Raw genomic sequence first — 19,651 nt, 5'->3', positions numbered from 1 at the left:
ACATGCAGGGGTATAAAAATGCTTCTGTGAATTACTGAAATACATCATCCCCAAAATACTTGATTTGGGGTGGGAAAAGTGTATTCTAAAACCTATTTTTTATATTGTAGTACAATATTTTTGCATGGTGGGGAGATGACATTTATTTCTAAGAACATTTCAAACTGAATGTGAAATATTTTTTTTCAGACACCAAAGACATCTCTTGCTTTGCCAAATAATGAGGTTTGGGGTTTGTTGGTGGTTTTTTTGGTCAATCTCAAACCAAAACGCTAAGACTTTTGTTAAATAGAAGTTCGTCCTATCCTAGTTACTACCATCCCCACCCTTACCTAAATCCAGTCCTCCCACTCCCCCCACTACTTTTTGGTGAGTATCATCTCTCAGGTTTCTAGTCCTGTTTCACAGAGAGGTAATTAACTGTGTACAACGACTGAGGCTGATTTATTGTCTACCTAAAGCTACAGTGAAACTGAAATAAATAGAAAGTGTATTGAAGAGCAATGAATCAGAGCAAAGCAGGCTACTGAAGATGTCTTTAGGAAGAAATAATGCCACTCCATTGGCTTTGCTCCTTCACAGATGAATAAAGTAGGAATAAATTTCATACTGTGTTCTGCCTTTTTCAATTAGCTGTCACCAGTTAAATATTTCCTGTGTGGGAACAAATTCACAGTTGTTGTCCCTTAACAAAGATAAATTCTATCAGCTCACTTCTGCACAGGCAATACTTCAATATTAAACCCTTTTTTTATATATATATTGCAAAGTTCTCTTTAATGTAGCAGTTTGAGAAATTGAGCCATTTTTCTTGTTAAATGCCAACCTGCTAAGAGAGTCACAATGATTTCTTAAGCCTTTTGAAAGAAATGTACTATTTTGTACACTTTGAATAAAAATTATTTGAATTTTATCTTGGACATGTAGCTGTGATTGAAAGCTGAGAAGATACTACAGAAAGCAAGTCTGCTCTTTCAACAAATAACATAAATACCTGTTTGTGTTGTATAGACTCCATGACATACAGAATTCTCTGGCCTTCAGAAAGTGCTGAAACTACAATGTTTCGGAGACAGTCTAAGAAAAAAACATAGTTTTACTGGCAGAGCACTATAGAAAACCCTTGTTGGATATTTATCCTCAAAAAGTTTTCTGTAATTCTTCTGCCTTGGAACTTGTTACAGAATTCACCACTTGCTACAACACCATGCTCTAGTATATAACATTTAGTTTTGTGATTAAAAAAAGTGTAATTAGTTCTCAGCCAAGAACAAAAGCTTGAACAGAGTGTGAACCATGCTCCTCAAATCCCCTTGAGTTTGCTGCAACCTAAAATAATACTTTGAAAACTAAGAACTGCTTCCTTTGTCTTGTCTGGTAGATACTTCTGAAAATGAAAGATTAAAATCTAAATGTAAAGCCAAAATGTGGAATGTGCTATTAATATAAATTACATAGGGCTTTTTGATGTGCTATTACTCTTTTCCATCTTGAATTTTACCTGGACTCTGTGACAATTTCCTTTTTATTTTTATTTTTAAACAGTATGAAAGGCCTTTGCTAAAACAATCTTTTGTCCTTGATGAAATGATAGCAATTCCTTTGCCTTCCACCTCCACAGATCATCTTAGCTTTCTGAATGAAAGGGGAAAACAGTAGACTAATAGATTCAAATGTCAGGTTGAAGAATGTGTCATGAAGGATCTTCAAATGTTACATCCTTTCTACACTGGGCACTAGACATGGGTACATTGCATTTTTGCAGTCTTGATCAAAGATTTGTTACAAGTGGAAGACAACTTGGATCTGAACTTACTTCACATGCTGCTGGTTTCAAGTTATTCCCACAATAAGAAAAAATGATTGCTTAAGAGATAAAAATCCAGTGTGCATTCCAATTGGTCAAACTGTTTCTATGGTTGCAGAGCAGTATCTGAAGATTCAGCTGAAAAAGTGTGGCTTAAAGATGAGGAAACAGCTTCTCTGTTGTATCCCTTCACTATACGTGAGACAAAAATGGAGTTCTAGGCTGCGGAGGAGATACAGGCAGATGGTTTTCTTGTTGAATCCTTGCTAAAAACACCCTATCACCCAGTAAAACTTCTGAAAGCCCCGCCAAGTCCATCTATGCTGCAGGTGGCATCTTTTTTTTGTTGTTGTTGTTTGTTTGTGGTTTTTTTTATTCTATGTTGTTAGCTGGCAAAGCTTTTAAGTGGCCCCAGAGATTTACAAGAATATGAGATTTATGCAGGGGAGGCTCAAGGGACCTGATTGCGTCGTTTGGGAAAGTGACTTACCAGGATGCACCTAAGTGTAAACTATGAAAACAAGAATTATGTTTATTTTGACTGTGTTCTGCAAGCACAATCCACTCAATAGCTTTTAGAGGAGTCGTCACACAAAGCATTACTTAATTTAAAACTGCTATTTTTTTCTCTGCTTTGCCATTAGGCCATTAGGAATAATATTGTCTTTTTTTTTTTTTTTTTCCCTTGAAGTCTGCTAGCAGCAGAGTAGGAATAAAACACTTACAGGTATGAGAGATGAATCTTGCCTTTCCCTAGGCTTTTTTTACATGTGTCTCTTGCCATGCTACAATAATATTTCTGTTTCACTTTTTTACTTATAAAGTTGCAGATTATTAGCAGTGTCTATAATTTCTGTAATGCTTTCTGATCTTGTTCTTAGTCCATCAAAGTTATACAAAGGCAATTGCACTGGAATGATGAGTACTGGAGTCCTACTGACCTGCAGGAGCTGGACAACAGTTTTTAACGGGAGCTGTGCAACCTCCAAGTCAAGTGCAGTTAGCCACCTAGGCATTTGGGATCTAATGGTTGCAGGGACAAGGAATGATCTTAGTGGAAGGAGAATAACTGAGCATTTAGTTTGAGAAAGAGGCAGACCACTTGCTACATCAAAAAAAATGGGCACCATGTTGTAAACAGTTTTGAATTCACAGTATAATTTAGATTGTAAGGGAATAATTTATCTTGTGCAGTCAAACTTTGAATACTTCCAAAGCTGGAGATTCCATAACTTGGGCAACCCATTCCAGTGCTTAAGTATCTTCATGGGAAAGTAATTTCTTTTTGGCTAGCCAAAATTTCCTGTTGCAACTTGTGACTGTTACCTGTTATTGTTCTGCAGCACACTTCTGGGAAGAGTGACTCCCATATTGCCTGTGCCTGGCCAAATATCTCTCAGCATCACCAGAACATTAAAATAATGGGGAAATAATCATGATTCCACTCATCTATGCTTTGCTCCTTTGCTTGGAATGTTGTCCTTCCTGTTCTTACTGGGACCTAACTTTGCCATCTCATCTGTAAGACATGAGTAGTGAAAAAAAGGTACTAAAATATAGCTTAAAAGACAAAGGAATCATTCAATATAATACAAATATACAATTCAAGGATCATTCCTGCAACAGTAACTCCATCATTTCGTCCTGCCAACTTGCATGTTTTCTCTGTATATGCTTAGTACCAGGCAATGGTTTAATCTCTGCAAAGCAGCATCCAGGGCTCTGGGTGGCAGAACAGGGAAACAAGAGTGAAAATCGGAACAAAACTTATCCCTGTTTTTTCTCTGTGATTTACCACTGGAAATAATATTGTCTTATTTTATCTAATGAACAGTAATGTAGAAAAATTATACATAAGCTCACAACTGCTCCCCTTTCCTTAGCAATTCCTCGGTAGTAACATTTTTCAGTAATGTTACAGGATCCATGTTACAGTCAGAGCACTTTGTGAAAGGAATTGTTTCCATTTATTGCACTAAAAAAAACATAGTTGTTACTAATTTTCTAAAGCCCCAAACTTTGTGAAATGGTTGGAAACAAGTCCATCATAGATCAGCTTTATAATTTATGATGCTTTGATTCTGTTTCAATAGTATTGATATATAGGCACAAGTGAGTTGATATTTTACTGTCCAGTCTCTCACATTTTTACAAAGGTATCACACAAAAAATTGCACACAGTTTCTTAATGCCTCAGGTCAGGTCTGCATCAGACATATGAAGAAATCTGGGTGCAGTGACAGACACCTCTATCTTTTTGATCATTGCCTTAGCAGCATACACCAAATTGTTGTCATTATATAACTTATATCACTCCAGGAAGACTCTCTGATGGTTCTATGGCCTATACGTTTATCTTCCTGGTAGGTGTTCGTCTTAAATTCAAGGCAGTGACGAAAGAAAGCTGAAAAATTCTGACCAGCCACGGTCCATGAGAACTGTGGAAGAACTGGTGAGCTTGAGCCTGTGCCTGTGTAGGGGAGCACCATTATTCTTATCAGACAAGGAATGAGACAGAGCCTCAGGTCCTGATCCTGCAGCTTAGATATGTGAATATTTATTTACATAAATGGTCAGCTTTCCACAAACAGAAATGATGCACAATTAGGTCTTAAGATTAGCTCTGAGGCTCCTGTAAATTTCTCAGAAATAAGGCTAGTTCAGTTAAGATTCTGTTGTTCACTTTTTTCTTGTCTGAAGGATAAAAAACATTGAAATACACTCTTCTGTGAAAGTGTGAAGTGACACCGTGTGAAGAATTCCAAGTAGTAAAAGGCATGACAGTGTTCTAATCATGTGCTATTGATTTGACCATGTGAGAACACTCTTCAGCTATAGATGATCTTAATAAAGTCAATTAGTCTAACACCCTAGAGACTTCCTTTTAACACTCAGTGATATAGCATCATGCTACATTATGGAATCTCTGGCACTCTATATTCTGAGTTGGTAAATTACTGTGAACTCTAAAAAGAGAAGAAAGTCCCCAGGTAAGTCTAAAGGCATTTCAGCTGCCTGCACTGAGGAAAGGATCTGTACATTAGATGAAAAAGAAGTGTGGCCAGCAGACTGAGGGAGGCGATTCTCCCCTTCTACTCTGCTCCTGTGAGATCCCACCTGGAGCACTGTGTTCAGCTCTGGGGTCTCAAACACAAGAAAGGCATGGATCTGTTGGAGTGGGTCCAGAGGAAGGCCACAAAGATGATCAGGGGGCTGGAACACCTATCCTACAATGACAGGCTGAGTTGGGGTTGTTCAGCCTGGAGAAGAGAAAGTTCTGGGAAGACCTTATTGCAGCCTTTTGGTACAAAAAATGGCTTATAAGAAAGATGGGGAAGAAATTTCTAGTAGGGCCTGCTGCGACAGGACAAGGGGTGATGGCTTTAAACTAAAAGAGGGTAGATTCAGACTAGATATAAGGAAAAAAAAAATTTATTACAAGGGTGGTGAAACACTGGAACAAATTGCCCAAAGAGGTGGTAGAGGTCCCATCCCCAGAAGCATTCAAGGTCAGGTAGGATAGGGATTCCGAGCAACTTGATCTAGTTGAAGATGTTCCTGCTCATGGCAGGGGAGTTGAACTAGATGACCTTTAACAGTCCCTTCCAAACCAAACTATTCTATGATACTATGAAAGTCAGCCTGTTTAATGTATACCATGAACAATTAGAAAGCATCAATACTCCTATCTCTTTTTACTTGTTATTATAAATAAATTACATCCTCATCCAGATTTGCCACATAGGGGAGACGTCAAACATTTGTATAATAATATTTAGTGTTTAGAAAATATTTAATCATCACAGTACAGTACAATTGCATTATTCCCATTTTTCATGCCAACACAATTTGTACTGCAGCCAAGGTATGCTAATTAGAGAATTTCCCTAATTAATTTTTTTTCAGTGTGCTGCCCTAACATGACTTTAAATGTACAGCTTAATGTATTGAAGGTATTAAAATTGCTTCTATTTCCCACTGTATATGAGGGAGTAAGTTGGTATTAACAGCAAGTGTTTACAACGATCGTTAGATGCACATGTTCTAATTAAAGTGAACATCCAACATGTTGGCCAAGGATGAGTCATTCTTCATGACGGTTCTACAGGGAAGAAGATCTGAATTGTGTATTCTTCTGAAACATTTGAATAATTTTTCTTTTCTTTTGTGTGAAGTGTAATTTTTGCTGCTTATTTCATGCCTAAAGGATGGATTAGTGCACACGAAAGTACGAGGACTGGGCCTATGTGCTCCATGGGACAGGGATGGCAGCTGCAATGACGGGCTGGAGGGAGGGCTATTTGAAAACTTGGTTGATTAGGTTTTGTTGCTAAGCACAAAGCCTACTCTATGTGCATTTTTATCACTCAGGAACAAGGTACCAGCATATGCCATCCTAGTTACCATGGTTTCCGTTCAGCCACAGTGCCCTCTCAGTTAGTTTTATATTCATTACATATATTCCTTAGGTATTTCAAAACCAGAATTTCAACTTGAATTAGCTATGGACAGATCATCATGGCTTGGTTCTTGAACATGTTACATACTCTCCCAGACCTAAAAGCATCTCCTCCAGGGAGGTTTGAAAATAAACCCCCTCCCGGAGACGCCTTTTGTCAAAGAGCTGAACCTTTTGAACACTGCAGGTTATGACGCGCCCTGACAGGAAATGGGTTGTGCCATTCCGACGCTGGCACCAGACGGGACCGTCACGTCACTAGCGGGTGAGGGTGGACTGAGAGCCTGGAAGAGGCTGCTGGGAACCTCCAGCAGCCACTGTTGGCACCCTGATGTCCTGCTGCCAGGAGGGCACACTTCGCCACTGTGATGGTCGAGGTGAAGAGGAAAGATCTGCAGTGTGAGGTCAGTCCCCTCTCAAAAGGAGTCATCGCTTGTATTCTCATAAAAGAACGAAGGTGTTTTGAACAGTGTTTATTCTGAAGGTGTCAAGCTAGATCAACAGCTGCTGATCTCTGCACCTCTCAACAGCTCCAGAAAGCTCAGCATGAACCCTTGTGGTCTCTAGCTATATTTAAATCACACAACATTCAGGAGAATGCAGGAGAATCTACAGTAATTTCATTTGGGTGATATAGAATACATGCAAAAAAGCAAAATATGGAAGGGATTAATGCTATCAGAACAATAGCCAATGTTCTAAACTTTTTCTGAATTTTCACCTTTTCTGTGTAGCTGTGGAACAAAGACAGGAGAAGCCAGTTGTTAGGTAGCAAGTTGTATGTGAAACGACACATGGAATATGCTAGGACAGATGAGATAATCTCATTTTTAAATGAGTCTGTTGAAACAACCAAGAATGAAATAATTAGCAGTAAGAAAGCTAATTTCAGTAGGCTTCAGAGTCAGATCACAATCACTAAAACTTCTTCGTAATTTTTTGGCCCATCACCATTTCTGACTTCCTACATATCCTAAAATACCTGTGAAATGAGGCTCCAGTTATCCTTGTCACTAGGAAACTGCAAGGAAAGACACTCCCTACCCTACTTGTCCTCTTTTCTCCCACCACTATAGCTGATTAGAGCAGTGGTAAATCTGTAGTAAATAACCACAGGAAAATGTTGACAAGTTAATTGGGCTCATAACTGCGAAGGCAATGAGACATTTCTGCAACTGTTTAGATCAGCTTTGTCAGAAGTCAGTCAGTTACAGCAGCGACACATTTAATTCTACAAAGAACACATGGAGAATAAATCAGCTTTCAGGCTTGAATTACAGTGCAGAAGGATAATTACCATAGCAGAACATGTACTTAGAAACAAAAACCTTTTGTAGTGCACAAACACCTCGAACAGAATTACACTGAGAATTAATGTTGAGTATCCAAAAAATGTAAAATAGAAATATTGAATAAAATAGTTACTACACCATTCTGAACTATGAGAATTTACATTCTCAGCAGGGATGAAGAAGAACAGTTTTGAGCAGACCTCCAAAGCATATTGGGGTGATCCTGATGGTTCACCAGACGTCCATTTGTTCCCCAAAGCCAACGAACAGTTGTGGAGCTGCTTCCATCTATTTGTTCCATAGTCCCCATATGCCTGGTAGGTGGACTACATGCATGTGCAGTCTAGAAGGCCTGCTTCAGTTACATATCTATATAAATCAGAGCCACTTATAATGATTAGAAGTCATATTGAAAACCTAATTTTTACAAATTTTTACCTGTTTTAAAATCCTGATTTCCTTGTTCAGCATGCAACTGAATGTTCCCATTAATCAAGGACGCTTTAGAACAAAGGATATACATTTGAAAAAAAAAACCAAAAACATCTTCACTTTGGAGTCACCTAATTTGAATGAGTTTGTTAGAGTTTTCCTGAAATGCAGGGTGAGGCTATAACACAATCCAAGTTATTTCTCATTTACAACAAAAGGCTCAAAGAGGTAGGAATTACAATGTTATCAGTCCCAAGCACAAAAAAGTCATGTGTCCCAGTTGCCAAGAATCATATTACTGCCCTCAAGCATCAGGGAACTGTGAAAGAAATATGGGGTTCATGGGGTTTATTTGATTTACAAATATTGAATCTTTGCTGCAGACTTTTAATCTTTTCTCTACAATCATCAGGATTAGAAACTTCCATTAAAAAAAGAAGAAAATAAAATTTTCATCCACTAGCAGGACTGGAAGGTTTAAAACTTCATGAGAGAAAAAAAGGTAATGGATTTATTCTCTCTGAGAAAAAAATAGGCACTTTGATGTAAAACCCATGATAAAGTAATCAGATATTGAGGTCTGGTTTGGAGGAAGGTTTTTCAGCATATAAGTAAGCATGTTCTTCAACATCTGTATCTTGCCATTTTCTTAAGAGGAAAAGAGACAATACCTCATATATTCTTCCTATAGATGGGACTACACCTCAGGTATCCAGAAACCACACTGCTGATCTAGCATACAGTGTATTCTTGTTAACAGAGAATAATTACAATTTTTCTACTCAGGAGGAGATTGCTTTTTAGAGATGCATGAAACAATCATATATTGTCTGAATACCACTTTGGATTATCACTAAATAAAAGTATGATATAAATATGCTGTGTTGTTGTTTCTTAGGAAAAGTCTTCGGTAGATTATCAAAGGAGTTTGTGTTTAAACTAACGGGTCTTTATTTCCTCTGAATTATTCCAGGGTAAACTGTCTTTCAACGGTTTATGGCTGTTCTGAGTTCTTCCTTTATCCTTATTTTCATACTTTGTATCATCTTAGGCATGACCATTGTGATGATCTAAACAGAAGTGATTTGATAATTCCTTAATTTCCTGTTTCTCTGAAATAAAAATGAAGCTTTAGGGGAGAAAAACAACCCACTACTATTGGTCAAACAAATTTCAAGTGTGACACAACCTGCATAATCAGTTAGAAAATCACTGCAGTGATTTACCACCTTGATGGTTCAAGACTGAGCTCTACTTCTAGACTGGCTCTTTGCAGTAAGCTTTCAACCATTTATTGCCTCTTCTTTAACTGTTGTTAATAGTACCAAAACCCAGCTGTATTCCCCATGAAGGTATTTATAAACTGATTTAGTAATATAATGATGTCATCTCTGTATTTCATATACAAAGAAATGCACACTGTATTAGTCTAGCAACTGTTGAAGAAGGGTAGGAAGTACCTCTAGAAGTACAATTGTCAGCAAAATGACAGGCCTACTCAAAATATTAACTATCCCAAAAGGGATGCTCTCAGTAGCTCTGACATGAATCCTGCCATTTGTTCTGTTGAGGAAAAACACCTTGGAGGCTGCAGAAAGTCTTGTTTTGCACCCTGCAGACTGTTCTGAGACCTGCTGTATCTCTTAAGTACACTGATGTTATCATGTCAAGCTGTGACAGAAACACTTTCTATTAAGGCTGGAGCTAACACTATGATACAATAGATCTTTTCCATTTCTAGCTTCTGTACATGTCCCTGTGGGCTGGAACTCTGCAATGATTGTGCTAAAATGGCAAACAGGCTTTAAGGAACGTGTAGGTACTGTGCACTGTCAGTCCTGCAAGCCAGTCCTTCTTTTAATGTATAATCAAATTGTGGAACTCATTGCCATGAGATATTATGGAGATCAAAAGTATAAGTAGATTAAAAAAGAAAAAAAAAATCAAACCAAATCAAAGTGCTTTTGTAGCTGTCAAACACAGCAGTCGTGATGTAACATCTATGAAGAACGAATGACTTAGGAAGTCCATAAGTCACTGACTACTGTAAAGCAGACATAATCCTTTGGTACATGGCTTATTTCTCACACTGCTCCTGTAAGCATCTACTGATCGCACTCAAGACAAATACGCTGGTCTAAAACATGCCAGCATGAGTGCCAGGCTAAAGTTGTGTGGTAGCTTGGTAGTTGACTCACCAGCCTTGACATAGTCATTGGTCAAGGTGTCAAATACCCCTTCACCAACATTTCAGCACCTGCAAGAACCAGCAGTGTGGTACAGAGGCACACAAACAGGCCAAGAAGAAACGGACCTCAGGGCAGAGTGAAAGGAAGCACAGAAGTTTTTGAGTTAGACCCACAAGTCCATATTGTCTGCTGATTTTTCTTTCCATCTAGCAGGCATTTCTCAGTGTGCCACTGGAAAACATCTCAGAACGCATGAATCTGGAAGCAAAGTGTTCTCACCCTCCAGAAATGTTGCAAGCTTAATATTTCAAAGGTCCTCACTGCGCAGAGACTATCATTCAGATTGCAGCAGAAATGACTGGTTGCATAGATACAGCTACTAGGCTGTGTCAGATAGTCACCACAGAAATGGGAGAAGCTGTTGCTGTCCTTTCTTTCAGAGTTCCCTTGCCTCTGGAGTTCATCTTGTGGAACGGCCTCAGTGGGCACTCCTGATCCACTTCTGCACAAAGTCAGCTGGTGCCATTTAACCTATTGCTTAATGTATTTCGAGCTAATCTTGGCTGACCTTTCACTGAAGCAAGTAAGAAACACTTGTATGAGCCTTTGTGCTGGCTCAGCCCTGATGACAGTGCCCTCCAGCTGAAAAGCAGTCGTGTCTAAAACTTCCACAGATGCTTCACTGGAGTTATTTAACACAAATCTACAGCTCAGTAGGAGCTCACTCCCTGCATAGGCAAGGTGTAGCAGAGAAGAATCTGGATTTTCTCCTTTTAATCCTTAAAACAGAGCTGTAGCTATGTCTCCACATAGGCAGCAGGATGTACAGGCTTTAGAATTTGTTTTTTGTTGTTGTTCTGCACAAGAAAGAAAGACTCCAGGCTGTTTTACAGACTTCTGATTAAACTGGCAGGGCTGGAAATCACAGATGTCATCTTTGTACTGAAAAGAGTTCATCCTACTGTGACTTCTGCTGAAACGCTGTTCCAGAACCTGATTCTTCTGACGATTAGAAATGTTCTAAATTTCAAGCCTGAATTTATTCATAGCTCTTCTCCCTCCTCAGTGATTGCCATCTCACTGCCTGTCTATTTATAGGCATCAATCATAATATTAGACAGGACTTTATATAGAGTAATCAGGAAAAATATGCTTCAGTAAACATGATCTGAAACTGAAAAAAGGATGGGTTTATTTTTGCAAATTTCTGGGATAAAATGCATCTTTGCTGTAATCATCTTGCATTAAAAAAAAAAAAATCAAGGCTGGCGTCAGCTGGTCTATTTGAGGACAAAAAAGGAAAGGAGTATGCTGAGCATTAGCAAAAGGTTGATTCTTCAAACATGTTTACTTTTAATAACACAGAGTTGCTTTAAAAGGACATAGAGCTTTCACATAAATCTTTTTCTCTCCAGTAATCATCATTCCTAGGAACAGTCTAGTGTTGAATTATTAATTTTTAAATGGATATTTTACTTACGCTTTGGATATTTTACAACCCTCTCCCTGAAAAGCCATCAGGTAGCACCTTCTTTTCTTTGCTAGAAAACTGGTTTAAAATGCCAAAATAAAAGAGCAAAAAGCATTATAAAAGATACTGTCTGTGTAACTGCCTTTATAGGTGCCCTACATTATTGCTTCAGATGGATACAGAACAGACAAGAACTAATGTGCCAAGCAAAATGTAATATGCAAAACATCTAGAAGCTTTCTACCAATCTCTTTTTAGCTTCCCTCTTTGTCCAAGTAAAGCAGATAAGCAAAAATTTATTTCTTCAGCCTGTAACTGTTTGAACTCTGCTACAAGGCATTCAGGTGCATCATGTATGGGGTGTATGCACACACACATACACAAAAAACTCTGTACAGTTTTGGTCTTGGTATCTGGAAAAGGACATGGTAGCGTTATGGAACATACAGAGAAGACAACAGAAATTGTTACAGGGATTAAAGGGAGTGGCTGCTGTTTGATATCAGTCTAAAAAAATTGACTTTTCACCTGGAAAGGAGCATGCTGTTGTGAAAATTGTTCAAAGTTTATGAAATCATGAATGTGGCTCAAAAGATGAATATGGAATAATTTTTCAACAAATCATAGGGCTTGGCTCATTTGGTGAAATTAAAGACAGACAAATTATGTTACAGAGTGGCTAGTGAATTTCTGGACTTGTGGCCAAAACAGGTTATGAAAACAGATCCCAACAGCAGGTTCAAACAGGAATTGGACAAGGAATTGGTCCAAAATGGATAGTAAAAGGACTAGGCAAGGGTTTACCATCCTAACAGCCAGGGAACTACAGGGAAAAGGCCTGAAGAAAGTGGCCAAGTTTGTGTGCACTCTATAAATAGTTTCCCCTACTGCTGATGCTTCTATTTTCTCTTTGAAAACAAGAAATGGATGAATCAGAGTGAAAAAATTAAAGAAAGGGAAGAGTTACAGGACTGAAAATACAGATAGAGAACTGCAAGAGAGCATGAAGCAGAGAAACCCTGACGTCATCCACCACTTCTTGAAAATTAACTGAGGAACTAGTGGATGCTGCCCAGTGGTGCTCTGCCTGAAGATGTGGGAGGATGTTGGAATGAATGGACACCAGTCCCACAGTCAGTAGGATTCCCCCCCCATCAAGCCTCCTTCTTCTGGTGACATTGAGGTGCTGGAGCAGGCCCAGGGAAGGGCAACGAGGCTGGTGAGAGGGCTGGAAAGCATGCCTGATGGGGACCGGCTGAGGGAACTGGGGTTGTTTAGCCTGGAGAAGAGGAGACTGAGAGGTGACCGTATTTCTCTCTACAACTACCTAAAAGGAGGTTGTAGTGAAGTGTGTGCTGGTCTCTTCTCCCAAATTACTAATGATAGGACAAGAAAAAATGGCCTCAAGTTGCGCCAGGAGAGGTTTCAATTGGATATTAGAAAGAATTTCTTTGCTGAGAGTGGTTAGGCACTGGAATGGGCTGCCCAAGGAGGTGGTGGAGTCATCATCCCTGGAGATTTTAAAAAAATGAGTAGATGTAGCACTTGAGGTTATGGCCTAGTGGTTTGGGAGATGCTGGGATGAAGGTTGGACTTGATGATCCTAGAGGTCCTTGCCAACCATAGTGACTCTATGATTCTATGAATAACCAACAGGAGCAGGGCCTGGAAGAGGTTGATGAAGAGGTCCTTCATCTTAGGAAGGCCTTGGCTGGCAGGCACATAAATAAAAAGTTAGGACGAAAAAGTGCAGCTAGAACTTCAGTAAGAGGTCCTGGAGGAGAGCCTGCAGCCTGCCTCATTTGATGTACACTCAAAGTACTTGATGTGTGCTGGTGTCTCTTGCCACTGTCAGAGAAAGAAAAAAAGGATCCTCAGTCTGATCCAATAGAACATTTCCTGTGTTCACACACGTTCTTAAGCATCTTCTTGCTCCCTGAGGAGTACGAGTTGTAAAAGCCTCCACAAGCAAAGTTGCTGTTAAATTACTAGTGCTGTTCTAAAAACGGTAAGGCTTATTTAGGACAAAAGGAACTTCAAAAGAATTTGAAAAATTAGCTAGTTGTTAGTCCCAAGTGTAATTAAAGTAGGGTAGTATCTTTTCTTAAAGAGAGAAATGAAAATTATGTGCAACACCACAGTAAAATGTTTATATCTTATCAAATCCGTTGAATAAAAAATTTTGTTTTAAACTCACTATTTGATGTTTATTCTTTGCTGAAATTATTTACCAACACAGAGAAGGGATTCCAACACAGATGCTTCCCAGTAGTAAATTGTTTGTCTTATTCTATGACTCTCTTTCACTGATAAGTGAGTTTTTCACCATTATTTTAATTGGAGGATCTATGAAGCATGCCATTAGTCAGCAGTTCAGAAATGTGTTTTATTATAGAGGTCACTTTGTAACATTACGCTCATGAGGCATTGCCTTGGGTTCTGAATAAAAAGAAATCAAATTTTTTAAAATTAATAATATGTATGTTGTTTGTTTTGATTTACAGCATCTATTAAAAGTCAAATTTTCTGGTGAATGAATGGCAACAGTTTTAACATGATGCACAGAACTACATATTGCAATACCAAATTTGTGACATCAGAAAAGTGCCTTGTGGCAGAAGTCCCGTTTTGTCATGCTTCTCCTAGAGTGTTTCACAAAACACTGGACATGTTCAGACACTGCACAGCAGATAGTTTCCTGCATTAAGATGCTGGAAAGTCATCCCACCCAGTTTCACTGGACTACAACACACGGACTCCAAAGGATTTGCTGAAAATAAAAACTGTTATTTAAATTCTTATGTTATCAGTAAAAAGAATTGTTTTAAAAAGATATCAATATGTACCACAAAGGTTCTACTGAAAATTGGAGCAAGTAACTGGAGTAGATATAAATCTAGTCTGAATGTGACGGAAGAGCAAATTAACAAAACCAGACACAGGAGGGATCTGGATGGGGGGAAGGACCACACTTCTTTTATTACACCCTTCACGTGGCAGCACAGGAATCATTGGGGGGTGGTAGGGAAGGAAAGAGCAGAGAGTTGGGAAAGAAGTTTATAGTTCCTCTCTAGGAAGTATATGCATCAAAAGTTGTTTTTTTTTTTTTTTGCCATTGGTTCCTGGATTAAAGAATAAAATGAATCAAATGTCATATTAAAAAGAGTATATCAACTTTAGTAATATTGGATGTACCCTCCCTGCCAAGACAGGAAGTACCAGAAAGCATCCAGCATACTAACTACAAGGGGAGGTTGGCTGGTTCTCTTATGGGACAGTCTGAATGAAAAGAAGTGTTGTGAGTCTCAACCTTTTTTAACACTGGGACACGGGATGAAGATCCATAGCTCTCTGAGTTGAGTTTCCAGGGCAAAATATCACTTTGGAGTCTATTCTATTTCATGCCATGTCCTCCACTTCCAGAAGCTTCTGAAATCATTATCATTGCCAAAGCATTTAAATTAGAGCCCAGACACTTCAGGGTCTTACAGATTGGCAGCTGAATGTTGAATTTTTCCAAAACTTTTTTTTTTTTTTTTTTTTCATGGCGATACAGCTGGCACAGAGATGTAACAGAGCTTTGGTTTATCTTGCTTCAAAGGAAAACAGTAGCAACTAAAGCAGGAAGCTTCAACTGAAGCCTTTGAGAGGAAGGTGAATTTATAAAGTTTGTTGACCATCTTTTCATCTTTGCTACAAGAAATAGTAGCAGTCAGATGGCCAACAGAGAAGACAAAAGACATGGAATGCATGGCAATACCTGAAATTACATAATAAATGATCTAATGTCTGCTTAGCAATGACACAAATTTTGATCAAATGCTTTCTTTTCCTTTCTCTTCCTCTCAGAATAAAATCAGTGTAGAAAACAAAGGACAGAAGCTGTGAGGAAATGACTGGCTGATATTCGCTCCACTGCAAAAGCAGCTCTAGCGGACCTCATTTTTCTAGAGAAAGGTGTGAAAGCATTTCCATGCTACATTTCAAACTCAGCTTCAGTTCACAAGCCTTCTGCATCAATTCTCAGATAAATATCATAAATTTCCATTACAAAACAGCAGTCTGTTTTTTCACTATAATACTTACCCAGTCTTTCTTCACTCGTTTCAGTTACTGTGGCAAGCTTGCTTGCATTTGCTGTTACACTATGCTGTGTTTTTTAATATCTTCACATTGATTCTATTACAAAGAAAAAGCAGGCAAAAGAAGATAATTCTTTTTATTATTATCTTCCTTTATATTGGATAGTCCAGAAACAAGATTTTGAAGTCTTCGTTTCCTTCAAGGCATGGAGTTCAGAGGAAGCCTTGAAACTCAAGAGTCTCTTGGGGTTGTATACGTATAACTGCTTAATAAAATAAGTACAAACACAAAATCTCTCATCATCTGGCTTTTGCTCTGTTTATCTGCATGTTTTCTTGGTACTATTGGGGGTGTGTGTGTGAAATCTAACTCCATCATTTTATAATCCACGTTCAACGTTTCAAAAATGTAGAAATTTTCTTTTGGGGAAGTCTTCCTGGCTAGCCCTGCCCCAACATTACTCATTGGCTTGTTCTGTAAGAAAAAAACCCAAATCTGTAAGGCTGATTTTAGTGAAAACTGAAGAGCAGTCATCTTATATGATGATTTCCCTTTAAACAATATTAATGGTTTCATAAAAAGTTCTGATCATTTGCTCTGAGTTTTCACATACTACACTGAAAATCATCACTGAACTGAGTTAAATATCACAAATATGAATAGAACAATCAGGAAAAGTCTAAATAACGCTGAAATGCTCCTGTAGGCTGCTTTCAGTCGGTGACTGTTTCAAGAATTCTGACAGTTGCACACAAAGTGCATTAGCATAAGCATTATGTTAGTTACATTGTAATAATAACAATTTAATGTAATCAGCGAAGTGGTGAAGCGGTGAGTCACTGCTCCAGGAGAATGACCAAGGAGTCTGGAAAAGGCTAACAAATACTGCAGCCAGAGAAGATTCCCTGCCCTATTATCTCAGGAACTAATGAGACCTGTTTCTGCTGTTACAGCAGCAGAGAGGAGGAGACACTCCAGCTTCAAGGCCTGGTTTGCACTGAGGCATGACGTAAACCAGATCAGCTCTACCTGACCAGAGCTAGCACGGCTTGGAGCAGTACAGTGCACCGACGCCTGGCAAGTTGACCACTGTGTTGTCCAAGTCCCTCCCTGGTAAACGAAACAAAAAAAGGCCAGTGCTTCATTCAGCATTGCTGTTCCACACCACACCACGGGGAGAGGCAGGTATATCACTGCTCCTGCAAGGGAGGGGGGACTTCTGGGGAAAAAATAACCAAGCACCGTTCACATCTGCTAATTAAGTTTAGCCTCCTTGTGGAACTTGCTTCTGGGGTGAGGTAATTCAGAGTATCCTCAATTGTACAATAGAATTTTCCTAACTTCTTCCTGCAAAAGAACCTGTTTTTCTCTGCTTTTTTTGGGTCTGAATGACTAAGCTTTCCTGCAATCTTTCCTCAAGAAAATCTTTTTTTCACCAGTCCAAGGAGCAGTTGGGATAACTAGCCCTTTGTATTTCAAGTTATTCATTAAAGCTAAATGGCTTCCTCTTCAAGCTTGTCCTAGGGCAACTGTTAGAAGGTTAACCTTTCTATAGCTGTGAATCCAGATAAGCTGCTGAATTTTCTCTGCACCTGGCCAGACACAAATACATATGAATATGCCTTTGCTATGGTTCATAGCTGTTGCCTCAATACTTACTCTGATTTCCCAAGGCAGCATTGAACATCAAGGGGGAAAAGATCACAAACCACAAAAGGCAGTTTCAGAAGGGCAGAGAAAACAACATTGTTTGGGGATTTTTTTTGTAAGGCAGATAGCGATCCTCAATGCAGTGTCCCAGATACAGCTAGATTATTGTATTTATTACAGGGGTAACAAAAAAAACCCGGCACCAAACCACTCAGTTCCCTACAGATCAATCCTGCAGAACAGAGTCTTTACCTCAGCCACAGGTCCCCACAGATCATCATCCCTGCTCCACCTGGAGCCTTATGAAGAGTCTCCTAGGTGCTCCTTGGCAACCTCACCTAGAAAGCAGTTTCCTTTCTGCTTTAGCTTCTCTTTTCAAATCACATTCAAATTCTTTGACTTTCCTAAAGCTCCTTCCCAAAACAAAGAAGGAGATGTGAAGCTCATACCTAAAACTGAGGGATATTTACATAAACCCACTGTGTACAGTTAGGTAGATTGAGAATTAAACAGCTTCTTGTACCCACTGCTATTTGTAGTTCCTTGCTTTGGCAGTAAGAATCGGCATTGGTAGGTTTAATTACTCAAAAAAGACTACTATAGGATCATTTCAAAATGTGTTGTTGCCTCTTCCACAAGATGGAGTGCAGTGATAATATCTGAGGATTTTGAAATTGAGTCAATATATCATGTCTCTCCTATGCCAGAAAAAGCCTTTAAAGACTTTAGCAAACCACAGCAAAACAAATCAGAAGCCCCAGTGGGGCAGTTTCTCACCGGTTAGTTATGCTTATTTTGGATGGGAGGAGTTCAGAGGGCATCCCAGAAAACAAATACAGCCCACAGGTTTGTGTTTTGTTTTGTTGTTGTTTTTTGTTTGTTTGTTTGTTTGTTTGTTGTTTGTTTGTTTGTTTGTTTTTTGTTTGTTTGTTTGTTTGTTTTTTTTTTGCTTTTATTGTTTTTTTTTCCCTATACTCAAAATGAGCAGTAGATTACAGTGATTTTCCTTTGATTGGAAATTATTCCAGTTGGTCAAGAACTTTTAAAGAAGACAGAAAGAATTATTTCTTCTCATTTCTTCTCTGGGTTTACCTTGAGGTTCTCAACCATATCCTTGCGGGTGTAGGGCAGCTGAACTCAGTCAAGAGTTGTACTTCTCAAAAGTCAGAGCAGTATCAGTGGGTGTGGCTGCTGACATTCTGCTGGCATCACATCAGCCTTGTGCCTGAGGAATCCATTCAGGAGAATAAGAAACTTTGGGTTTTTTTTTCTCTCATGTTCTAAGTTCAGGGCAAGAAATTGCAATCTGATGTAGAGACCAGTTAGCTGGCAATCAGGTAAATGCAGTCTGAATTGATTTTGAAAGACTCTTCTGGGTTCAGACATCAAGTGCTGTTTTTTACAGTAGTTCTCAGCCTGTGGTACGCAGACTCCTGGGGAGCTGCTATGTCATTGCAGGGCTTCCACGAAGGCTTAAAGCAGGGGTGGGGAAGGTCCAGCCTGAAAACATTTGGTCTGGCCCGCAGAGGAAGACAAGCTCATAGAAGTATCCACAGATGGTGTTCTGAAAATGCAGTTCCTTCTCTCCAAATTTGAAGAGCCTTCATGAAAAAGACTTGAAATAAATATTCGATGCAATCTAGTGCTTTTAATCTTGAATAAAGTCTTGGTGGTCCAAGGCCACAAAAGGTATTTAAAAGGGGTGTGTGGTGAAGGAAAGGTTAAGAACTCCTGACATGAGTTTTCATATCAATTTACATCCATGTAAACCTGTTTAATATGATAAGGAGTCTTGCCAAGTAATACATATTTTAATTCTGAGAATAAAAAAACCTTGCTAAAACCACAATAAACTACCCTGAACCAGGTAGACTTTGGCCTGAAATCACTAGCTGGTTCCCTGCTCTTCTCACCACCAGTGTTCACAATACCCCCGTTTGGAGGAGATAAGCCTGACAACACGTTAGCGTTGAAACTACAACGTGTCTGTCAAGTCTTCCTCCTTACGGCGTTAGCTGTGTGGGCAGCGAGCAGACACAGGGGCTTGCCTTAGTCTCTAAAAGTCAGCAGACCGCAACTCTTGGCGATACTTTACGTTCGTTTTCCCTCTGTTAGTCCAGCACTCGGCACCTCTTTTACCTTTTACGTTCTTCAAAGAGGTGCCTCCGAGTTCCCAAGAACAGGCTGCTCGCCGCTTGGCGGTGGCAGGTGCGGGGTTCGGAAGGCTGCTGGCGAGGGTTCGGGGCGCTCCCGCCGCCACCGGGGCCG

Source organism: Merops nubicus, unplaced genomic scaffold, assembly GCF_000691845.1.
Source record: "Merops nubicus isolate BGI_N331 unplaced genomic scaffold, ASM69184v1 scaffold14211, whole genome shotgun sequence".
Taxonomy (NCBI): Eukaryota; Metazoa; Chordata; class Aves; order Coraciiformes; family Meropidae; genus Merops; species Merops nubicus.
Note: the sequence above shows the minus strand (reverse complement) of the source record.